Below are 26882 nucleotides of genomic sequence, written 5' to 3'. Positions count from 1 at the left end.
TGACCTCCCAAATCACCAGAGCTAAACAATATTAAACCTGTTTAGGCTGGGGAGAACGTAAGGCTTTCCTTCTTATAGAAAGCTTCAATATCCTGTTACCCACAGTTCAGGATTTGTACAGCAGCAGCACAAGACAGCGTAAAGCTCTTTTTGAAGGGGAACGCTATACTTCATATCATATACTATTTGGTGTTTTAGTTATTTTATCCACTACCTGTACATGCAAACACCCACTCTTAGTTGTCTTCTGAATAAGGTGCTCTGTCCTTTCTATGGAGATGTTACCTTTATACACACACTTTGTTGTCAAATCAAACACACGTACACAAACACATCACAGCACACAGAGAACTAATCCGATTTCACAGCCCAAATGAAGAGTCTCACATTTCACATCCATTAGCTATTATTAGCTAAATACGCTAAACACACACACACACACACACACAAACAAAGGGCTGTTGTAGGAAACAAACACAAGGGGAAACCTGCTGCTGCTAAATGGATATATAATGGGAACTGAAGGTACATCCGGCATATGAGTCAGGCTTTATCCCTGCACTGAACATCCGGTAAGCCAGTCTGTTGTAGAATTGACATTCACTCTGTTCTCGCACAGCACATATACAGTTTACAGTGATAACCCTGACAGATTTGCCACACAAACCTTATGGTTTATTACCTTAAACCTTTGACTGTATATTATTTTACTATATTATATTTTCCAGGCTAAAATGACAACTGGCACTGGCAGATGTAATTAGCTGTATCTAGCTAGCTAGCTAGCTAGCTAGCTAATTAAGCTAATTTTAAATTAGCTGGTTATAAACACTTCCTCCAGGTGACTTTTTTTCCAGCCGACTTATTTTGAAACCAGTACCTTGTAAAAGGGTCCAAAATATATTCTTAATGGCTACCTACATGATATTGTGCTAAAAGACTGAGGCTAAAGCTGCATGTCCCAAATAAAAAGTTAGAATTCTCACCACTTTATGATCTGTGTAGAAGACAAGGAAATAAAGAAACAGCATTTTTCTTGTGCAGCAGGGTAGATAGAAATAGCTGGTGTAGTGTTTTACTTTTAACAAAAAAGGCTTTTTAGTGCTAACCAACGTATTTGGCAAAAATGCTATCTCAGGTAACGCCTGCAAGGGTTGCTGGTGTGTAAACTTCCCCAAATCCAATTAAGAGCAGGACAGAGCTGCTAATGTTAGTATTAACCTTGCTAGCATCTGGGACTGGCTTCCACACAGTGTATAACACAGAGGGTGTGCTAGTCATGATGTGGAACTAATATAGTTAGCTAACGATGCTGTCCTTGGCCTTGGACATATGTTTGGTCCCCACTATAGTAGGTAGTTGGCCGGATATGCTAACGATTGTGACTTACGTTAAATGCATTTAAACACAGTTAAACACACTGTTTAAACCATTCCATGTACTTCTGTTCTTCTTTTTGTAAAGGCTAAAAAAAAAGACACCACTTTCCAAACTATGTTCACTCTTACAACATGGGGAGAAATTGAAAGCTTGACAGACCTGCCATAATAAGTGGTTATCCCCAAGGAGACTGCTCATGAGTTTTAAACAAAGACACAAACTTGGAAAGCTTACCAGTACACAAACTAATCCATCGTTGCCATGCATGCCTCCACAGGGCCTGTAAACAAACCAGTCCAGACAGTTGGGGGGGGGGGGTATCAGCTTTCCATTAACAGCTCCAGGTCATTTCCTACTTTGTTTAAAACCCGAGCAGCCAGACAGACAACAGCCTCGCTATAGTTTGGTGCTTTCTGTTACTCTGCGTCGTACTGGTAGGCGATGATTTTGTGGGAGACCCAAAACAACGTGTGTTTCTAATTAGGAAAGTGAAATGAGCTGATTTTAACAAGGTAATTTTAACAGGACTGTGCTCTGCTCCCTTCACATGGGTGTGAAAGTGTTTCTCAGCGGGGAGCACGGAGGTAATTGGTGTGGGAACGTTACCTTCAGTGGACCGGCAGAGGGACAATTGCAGTCCTAATGGAGCAGTAAGAGCCCATTTGTTTCTAACACCTTCGGTATTACGCCAGGGAGCCACGAAGGCCAGCAATATCACAATCATAGATACATTAATAGGTGACAAAGTTATTGTGAAGTTGAATGTTGCAATTAAAGAATGTAGTTATCAGGTTTTTCATACCCAACCTTCAACTTTCTTCTCCAAGTTGTTTGTGTCTGAATTGCATGGCTTGTTTTCAGTTTGTCTGTTGCCTTGATTGAATTAGAATGAGCAGAATTTAGCTTCACAGCCCAATACAAATTGCATTACACTTCAGAGTGAATGATTGCATTTGGCTCATTGGAATCAGCCGTTGCCATTTTTTTTTAACTGAATAGTGCTTTTTGTTTACATACGTTTGTTGCCTTGTAATATGTTATTCTCATTTGACTCCATTTTTAGCTTATGGTAACTCAATCAAGTGTCCATGTGTTTTGCTCTGGATTCCCCTCCACTGGCTTCTGGCTGCGAGGCAGTGGTTGCATTCATTCGACCAGGAGTGAAGAGATTTGAAGCAGCTTAAATTGTCACGCCAGCCCACAGCTACAGACTGCTTCCTTATTCTCTTTCTGAGAGTCTATAAAAGACAAGGCTTGTCCAGTCCTGACCTTTCTTTCATAAAGTAATCTCCTCACAGTCTCTCAATCATTTATATCCTTTCCTCTTTCATGTGGGACATATTTGGCAACTTACATACTCTCAACTTTGTCATTGTCAATTCTGCCCTACATTCAGTTAAAGAAGATGTAAAAATGGGCACTCGTGTGTTTTCTTAGGTGCATTTTTAAATCGAGCTCTGATGTTATGCTGACCACATGGTCAACTCTCCAACATCAGTCAAATGTTTGTTTTCCATCTTTGGACATGGTACGGTGCCACCATGTGCCAGACTTGACACGGCCTGATGGGAAGACAAACATGTATGTTAAATTTTCTTGTCAGTCACTGCAGAGTCACTCACTGTAATAGCCAGAGAGAAAATGCAGGCAGCTGGATGTGTTTGTGCTCATATAGGTGAGCAATGTTGCCTGAGAGGAATTGCTAAAAGGTAGAAATTCAGTGCAGATAAGACATAGGTAGGACATAGATAGGAGCTTACAGGGATAAAGAAAGACGTTGTTGTTCGCTGAGTTTTCTTTGCGTAGCACTGTAGCCTAAAGGGATTTGGTAAAACTATAGAACAGATTTCCCTCTTTCAGACAACAGATGCTCATGTGTATCCACAAAGCTTATCTGAGCGAGCAAGCATTGGGTTATACCATAAACTGGATATACTGTATGATAAGGGAACATAATCATACAGTGGTGTGATGATTCACACACCAAATGACACGATTGCTGCAAAACTAAATGCACATTCTGTTTAATGTACTGCATGAAACGTGAAAAAAGTAGATAGACAAATAGAACCATTGCCTGATTATAATGTTGTGATTTTATTTCTGTTGGTGCTTATTCGACAGCAATTGTGGGCATTTTACATAAAAAGTCAAATTGTGAATTGTGACATGCAAAAATTGCCTGCAAGGTGATGTGGAATAAAATGAAGACGCCCTTGACACAGGTTGCATATGTCTTCGGGTTACAACCAGTTCAACCAAGCAGAGTTTATATTGTTAGATTTAAGAGAAAAAAACAAAGATTGATAGATTGAAAGATTGAAAATATGAAGAAAAAAAACATCTAAATGTTGTTTACTGTAGCTGAATAATGTTTCTTGTTGACTGTTGCCTGATCCCTCAGCTTTATCTTGTAACCCTTTAGGGGGTGCCTGACCCCTTGGCTAGGATCTACTGCTGTACACTGTATTTTTGTTTGATACATTTTCTAATTATTGATGCTGCACAGTTTGGGCAACTCCCCCTTTACTTTTTTCTCTTGCTTTCATCGCCTTCTTGTGTGAACTCCTTTAAATGATCCTGCACAATCCAATTATTGCAGACACAGTGGCCTTAGGTGCAAATCCAGAATTTATTTTCCACAGGTGCAGCTTCACTTGCCTATTTTATTTAGCTCTATCTTTGTTTTACAGTCCCATCCTGCCATTCATCAAATGGCTGTCTCAATCTTTTCTCCATACCCAGGGACACAAAAACACAAAACACCTAATTCAACTCCTCTCTCTGTCACACCCTTGTGACAGTTTCTTCACCTAGAACTCAAGTAATCAACAGCTCAGGCACACCCTGCCCCCTCCCGGCTCTCTGTTGCTCTCCCTCTCCTCTCAGTAATGACATATTCATGTGGCAGTCAGACAGACAGATGATGCAACGTGTGGGGACAGATCCATCACATATTTAGTTTCCCACTCAAATACATCCATGTCGGTTTATATATCCTCTGATAGCAGGTGCAGGCCGCTCTGTCAAGCATTTAGCTGCTCCATCAGCCATCATCTACAGTATAACTCCTACTGCTGGATGTATTTCTGCACATAATCTGTGGCTGATGTTTCTGCTGAGTAATTTTCATGGGGCTACAGTTCAAGGAATTTGTTCAAAAGGCTATTGTGTAAGACTCTTTTTTAAGACAACTACAGTAAAAGGATGAAATCACATTTACAGGGAGTTAAACTGGGGGTTTTAAAGGACCCCATTTTTTATTTAAGGGGTTACCGGAGGAGTTTTGGACTCTTTAGTCAAAATAGACTTGACCCTTTGCCAGCAATACATTTTTATATGACCCTCTAAAATGATTTGGAAAAAAGGCATGACCCTCCCCAACAATTTATTGATGCCTTCTGTACTGGTTTGTGCTTGGCAAAGACGTACAGATAGTCACTGTTTTTTTACAACCATGACATACATGACTTAACCTCTGCTTTCTCATCTTACACATCACACTCCACTATTATGGTGGCCATTTCAGTAGATTTACTCACTAACATAGTTGTGGAAACACAATAAGCATGGGAACTACTGCATTACTGCATTACTTCAAATACTAAGTTACTCCTCTAGTAAACTAGTATTCACATGAAATAAAACAATAAAACATTGAGACCATTCAACAAAGCACACTGGGTAACACATTCAACACATGAACTGGTTCCTATGGACTGGTCACTAGGCTTCCTCAGTCATTGTATATTTTAGCATATAGGTAAAGCTGCCGAAGCTGAACATTATCCAAAACTCCATTTCACAGACGAGCGTCAATTTGGGAGCTTGCATGCTACCACTCCCTCCTTCTCAAATATCTTGAAAAGGCTGTTGTTTGCACAATTTCAAATCACCGGGACCCAGGCGCGGAGCTGTGGGCGTGGGAATAAGAAATTCAAAGTGTGTTGGTGTCCCAAGCGCTGCAACAATCACAACAACCATGGATTGCTGTTGTGGCCAACAACTGGAAACTGTATGCATTGTTCGTCTGCTATTTCATTACTAAATTCACTTCTGAGATTTTTTATGCGAGAAATCAACTATGTAGAGCTCAAATATGGGCCGTTTTACGAAAATGTATGGCTAATTGCAAATTTGGTACGACTGTGTCGGAGTTCAGAAGCTCCACAGTCTGATGTGACAGCCGGCGGGTGCCTGCCGGGGTTGCTGGCTTGCTGCACGGCCTGTCCACCTTCACAGGCCCCGCTGTGAGCTGGCTGGAGCTCTATCAGGAGATTTGCGGACAAGAGGCGTTTATTTCCCCGATAGTTTGTTTAAATAACTCAACACACATATCCATTATAAGATTAACTGGAACCTGTGGTTTTTCGAAGTTATAAATGCTCCACAAGAGATTGCGGGCGTAACGTAACAAGCTCGCTGACCGGGCGTGTGAGTGACTCCAAACTCGTGTTGCTGTCATGTTGCGATTTTTGTTGGGTCAGACCTATCTGCTAGCGATGGGGGGCCGAGACTGAGAGCTACATGGAAAATTATGCACCAAACAAGCCACTTTGAAATTTAGCTGTTTTCATGAATACAAATGAAACGTTGGGTGACCCTCCCCTCAACAAAGAATAAAAGACATGACCCTCCCCTATTTTCCTCCGGTAGTCCATTCCATAAATACCGAACGGTCCCTAAGTGCTCCAACTGTCTTTTAAAGACCTGCATAACACTGGCGTGAGAGGTTGGCAGTTCACTCGTTGTCGTTATTGATTTCTCATTATTTAGGCCCTTAGGAGTCACTTGGATCAGATCTGTTGCGTTCAGTTAAAAGGCTTTCCAAAATAGCCTGGTTTTTTCATACCTTATCTTCAGTCGTGCCCCCTATCTTTTGTATGTAAAGATTTCCTTTGTCTATTGTGTGAGCTGCTGCGGTCGCCTCTTTGTGTTTGCAGATGCTTTAATGTTGGCTGCTGTATACAGAAACAAGTAAGGAGTTGTTTGAGGGTGTGGCGTGAGAGTGTCTGATTATAGCCCTTCCTCTGTCTCACACCTTATAACAACTCCTACCTTGTGTTACTGGACACCGCCTTGCACGAAAACCATCATCCCCTCCAGACAGCCGCAGAGCACCTTCCACACCAGCCTGTCAGCCTTTGAAACAACTGTATGAGACAATTTTCCCCAGCAACAGCGAGTTATTAAAGGCTGAATGACAAATGACAAGGTAATAACGTGTGGCCAGCCCTCATGCTAGTGGTAATAATGCCACATCGGTACAATGGGCAGCAGTGAGAAGGCTGAGAAAAATCACTTAGCAGGGGATCTGCTGCCCCTCTCCCCTACACTCACATACAGTAATGATGAGAACAGTACGATGGCTGGACTGGGGTTGTTGAGAAGCCTTCTTATAGAGAAGGAGAAGGCGTTGAGGTGTTGATAACTGTGAGTGTGTGTGTGTGTGTGTGTGTGTCTGAGCCCATTCCTGTCTGCCTGTAGAATATTTGTTTAGCGTCAGCAGGAAAAAAACAAAATGCTGGCTGAGTTCACTGTTTTCCTACTCCCTAAAAAAGCAATAAACTGGCAATACCAATATTTATACCAATACCAAAATACCAATATTTCAGCCATCACTAGTGCTCTAACAGTTCTTCTGTGCGTTCATGGGATAGGCCCTCTCAGGGTTGTTGTCTTGTGTCAAGCGAACAGACAGACAGAAAGAGATGATAGGTGGCAGAATGTCCGTCAGAGCCAATTAGGTTTAATGAGAGTAACCAGAGCTCCTGAAAGCTGCCAGATGACACAGAGAGCCTTAGAAAATATCCAGAATGCTGCACTGAACAACATTACATACTGGGTGGGGATCTGTAGCACGTCATTGGTAACACACAGTTTTCCCCGTGGATTATTGAGGCGATCATGGTTCAATGGAATGATTCTTATGGACAAATAATAGATCCTGGGTTACATCAGTGTTTCAATCAGTGAAGAACCACATTTTTGTCTTCAACATATCTCCACTTGTAGTGATTCACATCCTCTCACAACCTCATTTGTCTGCATAATCATTTGGCACTCCTGAAGATGCATATTAAGATATGTTGATTTTTGCTAGTTGTAGCTGAATACCCTGTGGCTAAGTAAAGGGGCATGAAAGGCTGCTTCTTCTGTAGACAGATGTAGATTAATCTGTGATAAAAGGAGCATTACGGTATCTGCAGTTACAATGGGCAGCAGAGTGATAGGCATCTGCATTCAGATCCCACTGTAGCAGCTGTAAAGCGGCTGATATGCAGATTAAATGGGTATGGCCGGGTCGACATGCCTGGCCAAAGAGCCACATTACAAAACACAAGGCCGGATTGTGCTTTACGAGCATTGCCAGCGAGATTGCAGGAAACGAAGGCCTGGTCATCGCAACTGTTATCAGGAAGGAAAGGCATTTGGATGTGCATGACTGAGAATGATAGAGAGAAAATGAAAGGGAGTGATGAATACTTAAACGTTAGGTCCAAGAATAACAATGATGATTCTCTTCACTGGCATGCTATTTAATTGTCTGAGGAGACCAAACCTGTTTGCTATCACGTTGCTTATCAGTTCATTAGTCCATGTGACAGACAGGGTTGACAGTGCTATGCAAAATATGTTCACCTTACCAAGCAAAAGGCTGCCAAATAGATCATAGGACTACAGATCCAAATTCAATAAGTCTGTCCCAAGAAAGCTGAATTAATTCTAAATTAGATGCATGTACGATAGGTAAAACAGTAAAACCTGATCTAAAAAAACCACACACTTATTATTCTGTCTGTACAAACGTGTCACCTGTCCATGTCTGCGAGGATCCGCATGGACCTACGCACATAAATATATATATATGTGTGTGTATGAACACTTCTGTGTAAAAACTGTGTGTATGTTACTGTCCGCTTCCTCTGTTGGACTTAATCTGCGCCTTCACTGTTTTAAAGAGGTACTCTAACTTCCATAAAGAGACAGATTAAAGCAGAAAAGAGATATCCTGACCTTTTGGGCCAGACGTACTAACGCTTTTGCGCCCACTTCAGGCGTATTTGTGCGTAAAAGCATGGCGAGGTATGTACAAACTGGCCGCACTGAGGTAAAAGCGCAGACTGCCTGCCGGGAATATTGGCATCAGGATCATTTCAAACAGTCATAGCATCAGCAGTACTTAACGCTTTGCTAGCGCACTAGTCAATACGTACATTTCCCCACCACTAATGCCGAAATAACACACATCAAGCTGTTACCTCATAAACAAGCAGATCAACTTTGTTATCGCTAAATCTTTGTTTTCGCTGTTTTGACTGATTTGGTGGCTGATCCATGATAGAAAGATGCGCGCAATTTACGGTATAGCGGGAGGAGAAAGGCGCAGATTCCCCGATGAACTGCAGGTTTGGTAAATACAACGTGAGCTGAAGTATCACAGCGTGCGCTTTCTGCGGGTTGGCCATGGCGCTGATAATGCTACATTCGCAAATGTACGTACATCTGGCCCTGAGTCCCTACTAGTATAGCTCAAGTTCCAAAACCACTGGATCCTACATTTCTCATAATGCAACTCTGTAGCATTTTTCAATAACCCTAACCCTCCCTTGCCTCCTAAATTCCAACTACTTTCAGACCCCACACCTCCAGTTTGTAAAAGCAGGCTTTCTATAAAAAAAAAATTAAGTCTCAAGCCCAGGCAGAGATAACTGTGCTGACATCATCATCATCATCATCATCATCATCATCATCATCATCATCATCATCATCATCACATTCAAACTGAACTTATGTGTAAAATTGGTCTAACGCTACTTTAATTTAACTGCAGTAGTCATGTAGGCCTATTAAACCTTATTGATTTCACAGAGGACCCTGGCATCTCCGCGAGGGACCTCTAAAGGTCCACGAACCACTGTTTGGGAACCCCTGATTTTCCGTGTTTTAGCATATAATTAGATATACTTGTCATTAATCCCCCGGTGTTCCATGTTTTACTGAAGAACACGGCCATCCCCCCTCTCAGGGTCCGTCGGAAGGAGGAGTTTAACCCCACATTGTCTGGGAGGAGTCCGCAGTCTCTTGGCGCTTCGTCCCAGGAACATTTGGTCTGGAAACAGAGGAATCGTGGAAGTACGCTTCAAGAATTTTCGATTTTTATGTTTCTGTTAAATGCAACAACGTTATACTTAGCGGTCGCGAAGAGGGAAGCACGTGAATACTGCGAGAAGTATGTTTTATCAGAGGAGACATTAGCCGGTGAGTTGCAAGCGAACTTATTTTATAGTCACGTTGGTTTTAAATGACTCGATCCGCTCATGTCTGTGTAAAGGCTTTGTCCGCTGCAACACCTAAACGCATCTTTAATCAGGATTGTCTCACAAAGTTTGTCTGTTAAACAAAAGTTTGGGGATGTTTGTGTAATATTCAGCACTAATTTCACGAGTGACTTCTCATTGGTTAGTGTGAGCAGTAAATCTCGCTGCAGCAGCTGTGACTGAAATCATTTGGCTGTAAAAACATACAAACCGAAGCTAGGCTAATTGTTTCATGGTGAAAGGCGTTTTATTGTAAGAGTACTACACCATGGACCACTGTAAAAAGTACAGAGTAGTTAGTCATCTGTGTGTATTGTCCTAGAGAGAAAGAATGACCCCTCTTTAAATTTATAGTCGTCAGATTAAAGCAGCCAGTGTGAGTGCTGATTTTTACTTTCCTCATGAATGCAATATACGTTAAGTATTTAGTTTGGTGTGAAACACTATTTGGTACGATAAGCCTAAATGAAATAAAATGCACCCTGTAAGCACGCTGAATAAAATCTCCAAACTAAAGGTATTTGGGTGTCATTGTATTGACACAATAGATCACTTGAGTGCAGAGATGTTCAACATGTAGCTCACAGTAGCGTCAGTGTGTGCCTATTGCTTCTTATTCTTCCTTCTGATTTATGCACTAAGTGTGTTCTGCTGTTGTGTTTGGATGTGATTTACCCTCAGCTTGTATCGTTTGGCTGTGTGCTGGGGTGGAATGGCTCTGTAGCCACATACTGAGGTAACAAAAGGGCCCCGGGACCCCTGGAGTGAAGGGCCCGCCCAAAGAAAACAGACCCAAGGAGTAGGAGGAAGGGCCGGGCACTCCTTTTGGCATGGTTGGTGGGCCCTCTGTTATACGGAAAGCCACGTGGGAAAGTGTCAGTCTGACTGTCCTGCTACCTTTGCACACTGCTGAGGGTTGTAATGATAAAAACACTTAATGATAAAAAAACAGGCTAATGTTTGACTCACTGAGGCTGGCTGGCCTGGCTATTGATCTGCCTGTTCAGTCTTGAGGAAATGTGATATTTAATGGCAATTAGTGGGATTAGTGAATGATGGATTAGATGAGTGAATGCACTGTAAATGGTTTCTAATCGTTTACTTGGATTGTTTTTATCCAGGGATTAGGCTCAGCCCAACATGACGCAAGAGAGTCTTCCGTTTATCTTTCTGGTGGTCAGAATGTGCTTTGTGATTGGTTTATATTTCAGCACCCCTTGCCTGTTTAATGGACTCTACAGAAATAGTTATGTACTTGCATGCTTGCTGTTGTTCTCATGTGTGCACCCTGTTTTTTCTTTTGGATTTTGGAGGCCAATACCAATATCGCCGGGTCAGAAGCCATTGCACCACATGCATGTTTTTGCTTTTGCGCTTCACATTTTTGCGGCAAAGAAATCCTCGACCACAAGGAACATTATGTTTTTACTATTCTGTTTTTCCCCCAGTTGGGACGGGGTCTAGAATCAGAGTGATACTGATTGAGTGTGGCCCGTGATTTCCTTTTTTATTGAAAAAACCATAATTGTTTGCTTGTTCACTCTTTCCTTTTGTGACACGAGTTGCCAGAAAAGACTTTCAGCTGGCAGGACTGTCAAGTTTGTCAAAGTTGTTTACCAGTGGTAAAAGGGAAATGTAATGTTACCCTCTCTCTGGGTGGCGCAGAATTGCTTTGCAGGCATCTACAGCTCATCTCTTGTCTAATTTAAGTTGAAGGGCTCAGTAACGTCATGAAACGGTGACATAATCACCACAGGAACTTCCCTCCATTAAAAGTGCGATGTCAGTTGATATACAGTGTGTGACTTTGGAGTTATTGAGAAGAACAATTTGAATGTTGTAGTTCTCCTCTCCGCAGACAATTTGGAAGGTCGTGTGTGAGTGCCGGTCGTTGTTAATTCTTCTGAAGCACACTGGCCGAGAAACGCCAATGTTTCATGTCTTCTCCCCGGCACATTTTTCTCCATATAAGGTGGCGTGCATGTGACTTATCAGGCATGGGTAACATCTGTGCTTATTGTCACACAGGGATGAAGGCCTTTTACTGTCTCTAGGTAGAGAGGCACTGCAGGGGAAAACCACAGAGGCTCCACATGACTGGTGCATCTTTGAAACAAAAGGATTTGAAATGGATCAAATTGAAATCAACAACTTTCTCTCTTTGTCCATTTCTCAGCATGTTCACTCCCTCGATTACAATGTCCTTTGAAGGCTTCTGTTTCAGTGAAGACAGTCCAGTCAGGCAAGCATAATGGTGGCCTGTATGTTTCTATTTCTTACTTCTGTGGTTGAGATTATATTTGACTTTCAAAGTGTTTGCTAGTAGTCTATGGCCAGCAGCGTCTGGAGTGGTTGCTATAAAAAGCAGGTGAACTAAAAGCTGGTGTTGACAGCATCTTGGCCAAGACTTCTCATTTGCTACCGCACTCATCGAGGTGCCAACCAACACGGACATGACTGGCTTTGACCCCTTTCCGGGTGCACACAAGTACAGGTCCAAGACCTATCACCAACGCGACATTGACATTACCCGTCCTGTGTTGTAGTGGCAGTTTGGACAAAAATAATAACTGAACCCTGTGACTAAAAAAACAGCCAAAAAGAGACACGTTGTACCTTCTGTGCTGCATAATTCAGTGATTCTGAATTTAAATTGTTTTGCTGTGGCTACTGGGTTGGCGTGGACACAAACACACACACACACACCCACTCATTCACTTCAAGGGATTTGTTCAGTCAGCTTCACTTTGTGTTTCTGCTCCAACACGAGATCCCCTGCTCGGCTGCACAGCCTTCTGAACCTTCTGTCCAGCTCAGCAGAGCGGCGTGGTTTCATCTAGCTGAACCGATGCACCCATTCATGCTCCTCTTAACAGCCACAACTCCCGGACCTCTTGAGGAGATTAACGCATAGGTCTAAATTGAATTGCACTCCTTCTGAGGTCACCTGCTAAATAATGGCTCGTAGGGTTTGCAAAGAAAATGAAGATTAAATGGTGGCAGGCGCTTTAACAATGTGTTAGACAAGGTAATGGATTAAGAGTTAGGTGTGGGTGATTGGGGTGTAGGTGAATAAGTGAGTGAGGTGGCTCTTCAAACGGCACCACACGACTCACTTGTGAGTAAGACTTTCATTAACCCCAAAGAAATAACTGCAAGACATGTTATTACCATTCTTTTATTGATGGCCATATAAACGTATGGGGAATGGTGTGCATAAGGAACAAAATGCCCCCATGGCAGCAGTTGAGTAGCAGTGCATGTAATTCCTGCGAGCTTACCAGACTGCATGCAATATTTCAGTCTGGAAAAGGTGCTGCCTCAGCACTTTGAACCCGACCAAGTGATTTACAAGCCGTGAACATACAAGAAGTAGTTTGATTATCAAAATGTATGAACAATGAGGCGGAGAGGACAAGTAGTATTGGGCAAAGAAGGTGTGTGTGTGTGTGTGTGTGTGTGTGTGTGTGTGTGTGTGTGTGTGTGTGTGTGTGTGTGTGTGTGTGTGTGTGTGTGTGTGTGTGTGTGTGTGTGTGTGTGTGTGTGTGTGTGTGTTTTGTTATTTTATGCTCAAAGCATATTCTTTCAGCACATTGCTGCTGTGTGTAAAATACTATTTAAACCTTTCATTACAAATTCAAGCTGGAAACAGTCTTATGCTGTGTACAGTACTCTGTATGAGCATGATATTTGTGTTTTTTTTTTTTTATACCTTTTTAAAAGACGGCACATTCTTCAGGTTATCAACAGCTCTGATTGTATGGAAATACCCCATTCTGCATCCCCCTCTCCTTGGCTCTAAGCCTGCTTACCGGTCAATCCTTATAACAATAGAAATTGAGATTGATCTGCCCTACTTCGGCCCAGTAGCCACAAGGTCTCCCTTACTATCCCTGCCCTATTGGAAAGGCAAACACAGCTGGTGCTACAGGTCAAAGCGCTCACTGCTTGGATGTTCAGTTGGCGCCATGTGTCTTGTGTTGCCCCCCATGATGGATGGAGCAAACACCGGGTACACATTTACTCCAGCACATCCCACCTGCTCATCAGTGGGTGGAGAATCTTATTGTCTTTGACGAAAGCTAGGAAGCCCACCAACTTCTGATGTTTTATGCACAGCACTTCAAGCTAGGCGATTGATTAATTCTGCTAAAATATTCAGAAAATAATCAAAGCTGCGTTCATGTCTTTGAACTGCGTGGTTTTATTTGTGCCAGATCTCTTTACAGTTTACAGTTAATTTAGATATCAAATTTCTGCATCACTGTAGCCTGATCACGATATGATTCTTCTGAAAGATGATAAATCATAGTTGTAAAGAGCCGAAGGAAGGCGTGTTGTGATGTGCACAAATCCATCACTGACCACACATGGATCCAACTGTGTCCAATACTCCATTCATCACAGTCTTCCTTTAGCACCAATATATCTGTCATCACAACACAAAATTGCTATAACTCTGCAGTCTTACAAGATATTGATGTTGTTTACCTCCTTTTGCTTGCTCAGTAGCTCGCTCCACTGAACTGCTCTGGGCACGATGTGCCCATATATGCTAGGTTTCCTGGGCTTTGTGACAGACATGAAATGCATTGGGGAGGGTCTTTGGCAGCCCTTATAGTGTTAGGTTGAGGAACATTTTTCTGCCTCATTAGCTCTCCTCTCCCTGTCCAGCCCCTCTCCGCTTTAGCAGTATGTGGTTTGATCTCCGAGCAAGATAAGCTCTTTTCTCCACTTCTCAGTCTCCAGGCCTTGTCATGTTGGTTCAGTCATTTGGCATCCGGCCAGCGTAAACAGAGGCAGGGTCCTAATTGCTTTGGGTCAACGGCAATCCTGGCATCCACTCAGTGAACACGCTCAATTAAAGCTTTCTTAAAAAAAATTGAAGTAAATGTAGCCAAATAACCTGTTTCCTGGGGCGATATCATCATCAAGGCTTATTTGGCTGACAGGCCTCAACTGTTAAAAGGAAAAGGATATATGAGTGAAGGAACTCATTGTAAAGCATGTCAAGATAAGAGAAAGGAACAGTAGTTTTAGGAACATTTTATCAGTTTTTGCAGTCTGTAAAATTGCAGCAATGTGCATCATATCCTCAAAGTTAGGGAAGCCAAGTGGTGTATCGGCCAGGCTGCGGTGGGAGAACCTGTGTGTGGGCTTGCATATTTTTACAGCACCCTCTGGATGCCCTAAGATCGACTAGCAGTTCTTCATTTCTCACTATGGTCGACTTGGGTTTCCTCATTGCCCAGAAACTTCCAACTTCACTTTTCTCTGCTCTGCTAGCGCCAAGACACGATCTCCGCTTGGCTCTTACATATGAGCTGTTTAACCCAGAGTTCACTCTCTGTGGCCCAGGGGGAACAACTTGCTCACACTGCCTGGATCGCTCTCCATGCCACCCTGGCTGCACAGTGCACGGCTCGGGTGGCTTTCACAGTTTATGGGCGCAGGTGCAAAGGACAGTCTAGACTTTTTCACCCAGCAAGCCTTGTATAAACCAGTGTTGAGAAGAGAAACCTTTTTAGAAAAGCAGAATGATTTCCTCCCCCCACGCACACACACACACTTTATGTACCCTTTTAGGAGCAAAGGTATGTCTTTCTAATCATTTTTGCTTCCCAGTTCTGCCACCTTTTTTTGCCACCAAACATGCCATCAACTCACCTCCAACAAATTACACAAGAGCACAGCATTTATACAAAGTCAAGAAGGTCAGTCTTATCGCTGTCAGGTTCCTCCATGGGATGATGCCAAGTCAAGCAGATGACGCAGAGTGCAGGTCGCTGCTCAGTTTATTGCAACCTGGGACACTCCTGCAATATTAATGTCTTCTTCTTCAAACGGTGTTACAGCAGATCACTGGGCTTACATACAGTAAATGCCGCTTTTTAAAAGTCTTATCAGTCCATGGGTTCACAGTCCCCTCAGAGGATTGTTAAAACTTGCCACTCACAGAAAATCACTGCAATGTTGCAGAATCCCTTAACCTTATGGTATGATTATAAGAGGATGGATGGGCAACCAGTTCACTGGCAGACACGTGTGTGCTGTGTGTACAGGGGATACCAGAGGCTATTGATGTAATTTGACATTCAACTGTCATTGGAGAGGCTAACTCCTAATGTGTCTGCAGCTCGATCCTAATGTTATTAAAGGTGCTGGAACCAAGAAAGTAAACTGCTTAGTTTAGAAACTCTCTGATTTGTTCCTAGTCCCCTCTGTCCAAGGACTTTGATCTAAACGAGGTTATGAGAGGGTCTTGGGCAACACTGCAACGAGTTTTAGGGTTGCTGGAACCTTTTGACAGAGCCAGGCTAGCTGTTTCTCCTGGCTTCCAGTCTTTATGCTAAAGCTAAACAGTTAGGCTAGGGGTATGGGTCATCTGACTCAACTCCTGAAACCTTCCTCATGGCTTGACCTACTCAACAGGACCATTGTTGGCTTTTCCACATCTCCCTGGATGTAGATGATGTGTGAGCGTGCAGTTTAGACTGAATTTCTGTGGTAAAAGGAGGAACGCCTGACTCACAACGTGTGTGTGTGTGTGTGTGTGTGTGTGTGTGTGTGTGTGTGTGTGTGTGTGTGTGTGTGTGTGTGTGTGTGTGTGTGTGTGTGTGTGTGTGTGTGTGTGTGTGTGTGTGTGTGTGTGTGTGTGTGTGTGTGGCAGCTACTCTGCTTTCATTCTTTTTAGCTGAATAACAAGAACTCTGTTACACGTCGTAACTCTCTCAAAGCCTTCATCATCCATGTTGACGGAGTAACTGTGTGAACCGCCTGTTGGTTCTAACAGGATGCGGGTTTTGATCTCTATCATCTGCTTTCATGACATGAATCCTTTTGCTAGCATATCAAAGAAAAAAAACACCTTTCAGAGCATTTTTCTACCCTTTTATATACTCATTGATATTCACCTTGCATGTGACAGGGCCTGGTTTAAAGTGAATGCGTACCGTGGTGAAGCCATTCATTATATATCATTTCCCTTAAGAGGGTGAAATCGTTTATTCACAGTCTCACAAGGTTAGTGATCCATAGAGCACATCCTGACTGGTGACTAATAGGTGGCTGATGTATCACTCATCCCACTGACTCTGGTGTCTAGGTTATTGCAAATCATTTTTTTCTGTCAATACAAAAAGTACTAGAATGATTAATTTGACTTATTTTGCCTCAGATATCTATGCTCTGACTTGGTCCGTTTTAATTAGCGGTTGCCAATTTTCTCAGTTCAAATGTCCTGGCAGAGAGTCAAACTGTAAAAGAATGACTTTAATAACTGTGATATTTTCTTGAAGTTATTTTGAAAACCACCAGTCTCTTTAGGCGCTCGTCCTGCTCGTCACTAGTAATTTTGTGTGTGTGCGAGCGAGCGGTTTTGTCTCTAGCGGCAAGCCCTGTGGTCTGCTCGCGTGGAGACATCTGCCTCACTGGAAACCTGTGGTTGCCTTTTTTTTTTTTAAATACACTAATATATATAACAATATTGTACAGTGCACAGTTCGTACAGGCATTCCCAGGCTTAAGCTTAAACTATTAATAACAGTGTTGAGAAACGCCAGGACCTGGGGTTTCCTGACAGTTGAGGTGATTGTTACAGTTCAAGGAGCTGGGTGAAAAGCTGTACTTACACCGTCAGGTTGTATTATTAGCCTCATGCATCATTTTTCTCTGTATTCTTTCTTTTCTCTCGATGAATCATATGTCCATTTGTATTGTAGCTGATGACATTTCGAATTGAGATGTGGAAAGCTTAATTAACACATTTCAACCTTTTGTGTGTGTGTCTCATACAATGCCACAGGCTTTTTAACCAACACATATTTAAAAAGCTGGAAGACAGCTCTCATTCTTTCCGAGCTTTTAGCAGCATCCATATCATCATGCTTAATGTCTGGGCCTTTTGGCACACTGTGCAGTACGTTTTGGCTAGCCACAGAGGTCCAATACGAGGTACGATACATTGCTTAATAATATTGAGTTCAGTATCATCTTCTATATGCCGAGGTACATCAGAGCCATTTTGATGTAGACAAAACAGCCTCACAGACTCCGTGGACAAGTCATGTCAGGTTAGATGGTTTTCACCAATATGTGCCTCTATGGTCATTGCTGCTGTTTAAAGTGAGTTTTGTACTGCAGAACACCCTGTTCCCTATTCTTTTGTTATTATCTCGCCTGGGTGGCAGCGCATTCTATTGATCATTCAGGAGTCAGATAATCTGTGAATTTCTCCAGCAACTTTCTTTCCACCTTACTGCTCTTTTTTCATACCTTCCTCTTAGTGGGCATGGGTGGAACAGTTTCTGTATCTCCACCAGTAATGAGAGAAACAGTGGATGGATTGTAGTCAGCCGTTTGCCTCAAGGGTTAAGTATCCATCTCCATTCTTTTAAAGCCCAGCCCTGCTTAGGAGGAGAAGGCTGTGAATAAATACCACCCTTGTCCTCTCATAATGGAACAGCTTGACCTTATTGACCTCTGCTGGTGGGAGCATCTGCCTGTCGATTCCACCAGCCAGTCCTATGGGACATCACCCGGCAGTCGCATCTGCCCGTGAGCTGTAATTTAATTGGTCGAGGAATTTATTTTACAGAATAAAAATTAAAGGACTGGCCTATAATTTTTCAGAGACACAAAAGAGCTCAAATATGCTGTTGATTTACAGTCTGTAATTGTGTGAATGTACTTGTTTCTCTCTGGGCACTTTGCATGACGACTGCATAATGAGCGCGGTCCTCATTGACATTCTTGAGCCTCCCTATATGGATGGGATAATAATGAGTTTGGCAGGGGGCTTAATTTAATCATGTCGGTAAAAGCGGTGCACATGTGGCACAGCTGCTAGCGCTTAGCCGAGTCTTGCCGTGCCCTTAGATGAGGTGCCATTCGGTGCCCACATTGGCTTGTCTCTGTGTTATCAGTCTTTGTGAACTGCATTCCTCAGTGAAAAGGCTTTGCAAAGCTGGACAAAGGAGTTTGTTTTGCAAAGATTTATCTGTGACTTTTCTGCTGCAGTCGAAATTAGCTCACGTGCCCCTGACTAGAGAAACTGGTTTCTGTGTTTTTCCTGCAGCCAGCACAGGTCAGTCTTTGTTGTCGCGGTTATTTAGCTTTTCCACTTAAATACAGAACTGCCTGAGAGCTTTGTCGAGCACCTGTTCTAGATTAGAGCTCGATAACAGCTTTCCGATAATTCCTTGTGATAATTCAACGGTAAAATGTAATCTCACCTTTTGCCATCTGGGCTCCTTTTTGAGAGTGAGCTTTGTAGAATAATTGCCACGATGTTAAGAGTCAAAATCTACTTAAAAATAAAAAGGAGTCAGATAGAAAGGCATTAACGGCATACGCGCGTCATCAAGCAAACTTTCTCCAAACAGGTTACACACAACGTACACAATGCATGTTAACCTATGACACAGTTTAGGGACAGAAACTGGGTCACGGGTTGTGCACTGACTAAAACGTCTGCTGGGAAAAAGGCAAGCAGACATGCAAAGATGTGTCCACACACTCACCACAGGTGTTAAACCTGTTTGTGAGCATTAAGCTGTCCTCCGGCACAATGTGTACAGTGTAGCCTTAATTCCCACATCCCACAGACAGACACACTTAACTGCTCGCCACAGTTCAAGGCTAACGGCTCGTGGTTTTTAGACACCCAAGTGTTGTTGTTTGTTGGCTGTTGTAATGAAAGTATGTCAAGATTGTTTAAAATATTAGGTCTGATGTATAAAGTACATTAGCTTTAATCATATGACACATCTGTACAAATAAAAATTGTTCATAACGTGGCTTGCCTGTACATCCTACACAGGTATTTAGGAGCCTGCTTGCATGCACAGAGTAGCCTCACACATCCAGAACTAGTGGCTACGGTGATGAGTAAAATGTTTGTGTGTGTGTTCGGGCCTTGCTCCTCACCAGCTGTCTCACCCATCATCAGTGCCTGCAGGACGCTGAGCAGACATTGTAGCTCAGATTTCTCCCCTCCTGTCTGTGCTGTAAGTCTGCCGTGTACAGTAACATATATATATTATGGTCAGCTGAGGGGCTTGAGGCTGCAATAATACAAATTGTTTTGGTTAACAATAACAGGAGCAATAGTGTTCCTGCTTTTCCTGTAACAGTGAGATTGAACTAAGCTGGTCTTATTTCATAACCTGTTTATTGCTTCGGGAATTTGCCCACCTTTGATCAACAGCCAGCTCAGCAGAGAATATAAGGTTTTCTCCCCATTCTGTAGAAAGACAGTAGCTGTGAGCAGCTTTAAGTCAGAGGATGGTTACTTTATGTGGAGATTTACGTGAGCTTTCCTTGCATGTGAGCGAAGAACTGTGTTTACTAAAACTGTACTTTAAGTGGGATACTTCCTTTTTTAGAGACTGCCCAAGTGTTTAAGGACATTTATAAGCTGCATGTATGTAAACATGCATGCATATAGGCTCCATGTACTGCAGTATGTGTCTAAACAGCGTTTGATTTTACCTGATGGATAGTTTATTTAGCCGTCCAGACTGTGGTCCTGTGTTTACAGGGCTCTGATGTAGGTCTATGACCTGATGCTGACAGCCTTCTCGCTTTATCCTGCCATCTACAGCCGGTCGCCTGGCTCCACTCTGCTCTGCTAGAGACTAGAATGTATGTTTGTCTCACTCAACAGTGTGATGAGAATACTAAAGCCTTTCTGGTGAATCACCACATTCATTTTCATTTTTAAACAGAAAGAAATTGCTTTCCTGCTTTCCTCGTCTAATGCATTTGTAATGTGGTTTGGATTCGCTGCAGCACAAAAGGTCACTCCTAATAAGCAATGCAGTCCTGAAATTTGTTTTAAACAAGTTAATCCTCCTATTCTGGTAGAGAGGGATAATCATGCTTGTTTTGTAGTTCAGTTTTACTTGTTTCAGACATTTCTTTAAGTGTCAGTATGTTGAAACAATGGATGTCAGCAGCTTGCTACGTGATTTGCGCTGAATTATCTCCTGTTCACGTGGACATTTTTGCGCCACATTGAATGATCTTCCACGTTTAGATGTTCTCGCCAGGTAAAATCCATCCTGAGCACTTAACGCAGGCAGTCTTTCAGACCTGCCAATGTGGTAAAAGAAAGGCTTTAATATGGTATGTAATTGCCTCAGGTAATGGCCCCTAATGGCTAGCTACTCCTTTTGTTATCTATCTTAACCTTGACCACAATGAGCAAACCAACCAGACAGGCCGAGACTAGACTAGCAACCTCTAATTACCTTAAAGCATCATCTTGGCTTCCGCCTGTCAGTTTGTCACAGTTCACAGCTTTAGCAGACATGACTGTGATTTATTAACAGTGCAGAAAGTGCTGAGCAATTACCAACAATTGCTATGACCCGGTTGTTACCTTACTTAGTTTGTTTGACACGTTTGTTTCCTTGTGTAATCAGTCAGGTGGTCTTCTAACCTGTACGGTGAAGAGAATAATGCTCATAAATTCGATCAAAGCGGGCTGAGTGATTCATGTCCTGTTTGGCCTGACTGTGATTGACACTTTGGCCCTTAATAGGCCATAAAAGATGAGACATTGCCAGTTGAAGCGCTAGTTTACCATGAACATATGGCTCGCCTTGGCATAGGGAGATAACATTTGAATTACCATATCCATTAGCTTCAACCTGTCCTCTGGCTTTGCAAGCTTAAATCATATGTTGGTGATCCATCAGCTCACGCAGTGCCAACACATTTCTGAAAAAAGTTTTTAGACTTGCAGTGGGTAAAATTGGCTCCAGGGCTGGGTGCGGGGTGCTCTATACCCAGGGTGGGGGAGGCCACAAGGGCAAACTCCCTCTGGCGTCAGAGCTCCTCCAGAATGCAGAGAGGGATTAATGCATGCCTGTGGCAGTGATGGATGGGAAGGGGACACACACACACACACACACACACACACACACACACACACACACACACACACACACACACACACACACAGTGTTTGGCCCTCCTCTGCAACAGTATCTAATGTGCCAGCTTAGCAGGTGTGTGTGCAGTGTTTGTGTTTGTTTGTGTGTGTGTGTCTGTCTGCTGGGTCAAAGCCAGACTTAGTTGGTTGCCCTACTACCCCAGATAGAGCTGTATTCACCAGCCACATGTCATTTCATTTAGTTCACGTCTGGGGCACTTTGAGCGACTTGTCCTTTTCAAATCGCAGATGAATTGATTTCTGCTCCTCAATAGATTTTTTTTCTTGCTGTTGAGTCCGGTGATTGATGTCACATGTGCGCGTTTGTGGTTTTGAATGTGTAGGCCTATGTGTGAATCTTCTGCTTTGTGTTCAAGACCATCGATTACTGTACACGTACACTTCTACTTGCTGCTCCCAAATCCCCAGCACTTCATTGTTTCCGTGAAACCTATGGTGATTCTGTGTGACCTCTAGCAGTTGGCTCCATGTGACTGATATTGCACCGCAATGGTCAATGATCACTGATGGATCACCTTAGGGAGCCTCGAGTGTGTCTGGCATCACTGCCGCAGTACACTACAGCGGCTATAGCTATGGTAATGAGTGCGCAAGTCGCGGGCTGATCGTATTAATCACTAGAGCTCACACCACGGAGTATGTGACAGATTATCCTGCAGCGCACAAAGGACAGCCACAGTCAATTCCTGTGGAGATAATACAGTTTGCGAATGGGTTTAATGCAGGTGTATTATGCAGGCGTTCACACTCGCATGCGCAAAATATACAGAGTCACTGTAAACGTTGGCAAAAAGTTGAGGAGGAGAAAAGGGTTTTGTTTTTATTGATGATGCCTGAGATTCAAACTGACCTTCCTGAAGGTTAACAACTAATGTTTTTTTTTTTTTTCTTCTTCGCCTCAAATGCACTTTTCTCTCCCTGTCTCTTATCGGCGGGGAGATAATTAGGTATCTCTCCTTCCCCTTTGTGCGAGGAAGCTGTCGTGCTCTGCCCTGTGTTACCGGGCAGGGCTGGGTGTGTGCTTGTTTTCCCATGAGCCTGCAGCTCTCTTATCTGGCCCCGTGGCTGCTAAAGATTCTGGTTTCGTATGCATCGCCTGTCACTCATTCTATTACTTTCCCCATCACCCCCAGGTGTGTGTGTGTGTGTGTGTGTGTGTGTGTGTGCGTCCGTCCGTCCGGAAAATCTATCCAGCTAAAGCGTGTAAATATCAGTCAGCCTGAAAGCCACATACTGTAGCTCTGGATCAAGTTCAAGTGTGTGTCTTCTTCCTTCACAAATGTAACCCTCAAAATGACCTCCTTCTGTCCATTAAGCTGCTTAATTAGCAGAGAAGCTGATGGAAAACTGATTTGCACCTGCAGTTTTCCAGCTGTTTTTTAGATCACACACACTAGTAAGCAGCATATGTGTACTGACACCCCCTTGAGGATTTTCTGAGTCAGTGTCTCCCATAAACAAAGCATCAGGAAAATGTTTAAACCACATTTCCCATTTTAGATTTCTACACTGCCACTGTCAGCAGAGAACAAACCCTCTGAGTGAGGATCTCTCACACATCCCCTCTTTTGTGGGCAGGGAGCCTGCATGCGCCGACATATCCTGGTAAATTTAAAGTGGAGAGTGTCGGACTCTGTGTTTTGGGCTGTCTTGTCTGACTGGAGTTCCAATTTCTAGAAAATGAACTGAGCTAACAGCAGGGGATGCTGGCAGAAAATAAGACATTTCACTGTATGGCACAGAGGGATAAGGAGGCGAAGAAGATTGAATAGGGGATATATAGTGGGAGGGATAACCTTTGAATGTCACAGAACATGAGAAACAAATTTTTATTACATTTTATTTCCCTGATTTTTTGTTTTGCACTTTTTACATTCAGATGTAAGAACATTTTGAAAAAAATGCCTTCTGTTGAAAGTAAACTTTTTACTGTGGGTCAGTTTATATCAAGGCAGTTTTTTTTATGCAAAGATGTTCAGTTTAAGAAAATATTTATATTTTTTACACATAATTAAACCCCAGTAGTTGAATCTTTAAAGAGATGGAGTGAGTTCCAGGGGTGAAAGCCAACCACCAAACAAAAGACTTGACCTTTCACTCTGACTTAAAGCATTCCATCCTAAGTGAATCAGTCTACACCCCCAATCCCTCCGACCATCTAGTTCTTATTTCCACTGCATTTCTAGACCCTTGATATTTAAATCCATGCTTCTGAGTGAGGCGGTCTACTAATCACTGCTAAAATGAGCAATTAAGATCAATTTATTTCCTCCCAATGGACGCTTCGTTCACAAATTGCCGGAGACTGCAGTCCCCAGTGAACAGGATAATCAATGGCATCAAACCATAAACGGCCTCCAGCTATGAGAGTGGCTCCATCATGCTGTTTAAGGGGGAGACAAGAAATATTAGCATGCTGACTGAAAACTCATATTTCTCCCTCACTCTCTCCCCCAACTCTCTTTCTCCACACCATCTGTCAGCCCCATGAGTATCACTTGACCAGTGTGAGTTTTTCATCAGAGATGGATTATTGCAAGTAATCTGTCTGAGATTAAATGTGACATCGTTTATGCTACATAAAAAGTAATTTACTCTCTGTTTACCACAAGTAGGATGCATCTCTCTGAGATGCCTGAATTACTGAAAACATGAAGTGCTGCAGAGCCATTGTGCTGGATACATACAGACATTGTGGTTGCAAATTGGAGGAGAGGATTTCTGTGGGGGACTTGATTTTGGGCCGAGGGACTGAAAGGCCATCATGAGTCATCTTAGACCTCCGTATCAGTGGGCATTCTTAGTGTTTGAAAGCTTTATCCCAAAGCAAAGCTCTGCTGATAAGCTCTTTGAAACCTGTGTCACCGTGCATACAGCATGCTCCCGTTTTCCTCCACGTAAAAGCCTGTTAGATACGCTTTTTCTTTGTATTTACTGTTTTGCTTGGTAACTCCTGAGTATGATACACATGGGCAGAATACAACATATTGGTAAAGAACGAATTATCATGATGTAGAGCAATATGACCTTAAGCTTCCACTACCAAGTTAGGCATTAGTTCAGCAGTTGAAGAAATTTCGTTAAGATGTGTGCATGAGTCAGTTGCTCAGAGCTTAGGGATTTAATTTGGCTCTGGAGAGCTTGTTGCGGCCTTAATTGATCTTAATTAGTGGTCAGATCACTTGGCCATGTGGAATTAGACCCGGCACCTGCTCTGTATGAATATGCATCACAGCGGTCCTCCCAGCCTTCTCTTTCTTTCTCAGCGCCCCACTCTTTTCATGCCTCTCAATCCCTCCGAGCGTGTTGTTGACCAACCTTTTAGTTGCCTGCATCTATAGCTTGACAAAGGGCTTTGAGAGGAGCTCAGACTAGGCCATGAGGACTATTGTGTTGTTAACAATGTTGTTTAGCTCTAATGTTGTGCCCCGGAGCTGATGTCTCTATGTCAAGCAGAAGGCTGATGAAAGACAATTCCACAGCTGCTCATACAGCGTGGCATGGTCGTGACTTTGAATAAGCTATTCAGGCCGAGATGAATTTCTAAAGAAGAACCCCAATTGAGCATTCTAGTTACATGGGCTCTCATGTTTTCCACTTGTAGGAGTGATGTCCCTGAACACCAATAACACTCAGATCCTATGGAATAAACAACTGGCCCGCGAGAGAGTTGAGAGCAGCTTTAGGAACAGTCTAGCACATTTGGTACAGTTCTGATGCTGTGTTGTGTTCTGGTGTGGCTTTCTTAATGGGTCCAGTTTGACTGTGTGACCACAGCTATGTGAACCGTGGACAAATAAAGGCATGCGTATGTTTTTTTAGACCGACGACGGTCTCACGTTCGTCTCCGCTGGGATACAGTAAGTCTAAGTCACAACACTTTGAGTGCATTTCAGAAATTCTAATTCCAGAGAAGGCTTTGACTCATTTGCTTGCATTTTAATTAGCTCCTCAAAATGAGACGCTTATTTGGCTCCTCTGGCCCATAAAAACTGTTAAACAAACAACTTAGCCATGTCGCTAACTCTGTTTCCCCTCTGTAATTTCCTCTTTTTCGCAACAAGCCCTTGTCTTCACTCACTGGTGACTTTTTTACACACACACACACACACACACACACACACACACACACACACACACACACACACACACACTCTCAATTTCTGCCTCCCCAGTAGCTGGCTGCCTCCCCGTCCTCCTCCTTGGGTCATTGTGGTATTTAGGGTCAGACAAGAGCTCCAGTCATTGCGCCCTCCTCAGTGCCTCCCCAGGCAGCATTGCAGCCATTATACGCCAGCTTGTCTGGCCCAGTCTCCTCAAACAGCTATGGAAAACCGCCTTGGCTGTAACAAGCCCTGCATCCTCCTCCTAGCCAACGGAAAAGCAGGATATAGGAAAAACAACACAGTGGAGTAGTGGAGCCTTTTTGCAGTGGATGAGAGCTATAAAACATCCTTCTCTTTCTGAGAGAGCTCTTCTGTTGAGAACTTTTCACTTTTTCCTCCCTGCTCTCCTGCTTTTCCTCTTGGCGCTTCGTTACCCAGGGATACCCGTGAGGACTGTGATTCGCTGCTGCCTTGAAGCCGGGAGGGAGTTTCCATGTGTCCTCCAGTGTGTCTGGGCATGTGAGTCAGATGTGGTGCGTCTGTTGCTTTAAGACACAACTAGCCTTCACAGGGAGAATCCACTTTGGGATCAGAGAACACCAGCTAGATTTCCCCTTTGCAAGCTGTTCAAAGAGCTTTTAGATGAAAGCCCGGGCCACAGAGGTAAGGGATGTTATGGGCTCTGTGTTTTATCTTTCACTCCCTTTGTTTCCCCTTTTTACTGGATTAAGAGAAGGCTGAGGTGAAGAGGTTGCATTGTGTTTCCTATTGTTCAGATCCACAGGTGTGGGTTACTCTGTGTGTTTGCACGTGGGAGTGCTGTTTAGTTTCCACCTGTATCTGTTGGATAGCAAGTTGTGCTTAGTGTTTATCTCTAGTGTGTGGTCTGCGTTGCTGTATAAGCCTGCCACGTGTAGCCTTGTACATGAAGATACAACAAAGTGACTCATCACAATCTCAAACGTTATCACTGTGGTGCGTTTCAGGGTTGTCAGCATAACAAACATGACACGTTCACTCATGAGAATAACTGAGTTTGACAACCTTACCACCACCTCGTCTAAACTTTGTATCTCATGCTGAAGTCTCTGGATACTCGCTCAGTGGTATCCCATT

At 43.2% G+C, this 26882-nt stretch overlaps 1 protein-coding gene across 7 annotated transcripts in view; it reads left to right on the top strand.

Moving 5' to 3' along the window:
• The first annotated feature begins 9391 nt into the window (after positions 1 to 9391).
• Positions 9392 to 26882, top strand: part of tiam2a (TIAM Rac1 associated GEF 2a) — a 75780-nt gene continuing 58289 nt past the window's right edge. For 6 of the 7 annotated variants that reach the window (XM_031288685.2, XM_035994705.1, XM_035994703.1 and 3 more), the window contains exon 1: positions 9392 to 9642. The gene's annotated coding sequence lies outside the window, so the exon portion shown is untranslated. Of the gene's footprint in view, positions 9643 to 26296; positions 26430 to 26882 lie in introns of those variants that run through there. The other variant, XM_031288683.2, reaches the window with a different exon arrangement.

This window comes from Sander lucioperca, chromosome 18, assembly GCF_008315115.2.
Source record: "Sander lucioperca isolate FBNREF2018 chromosome 18, SLUC_FBN_1.2, whole genome shotgun sequence".
NCBI lineage: Eukaryota > Metazoa > Chordata > Actinopteri > Perciformes > Percidae > Sander > Sander lucioperca.
The sequence above is the reverse complement of the archived record's forward strand: the minus strand, read 5'-3'. Positions and strand labels throughout refer to the sequence as shown.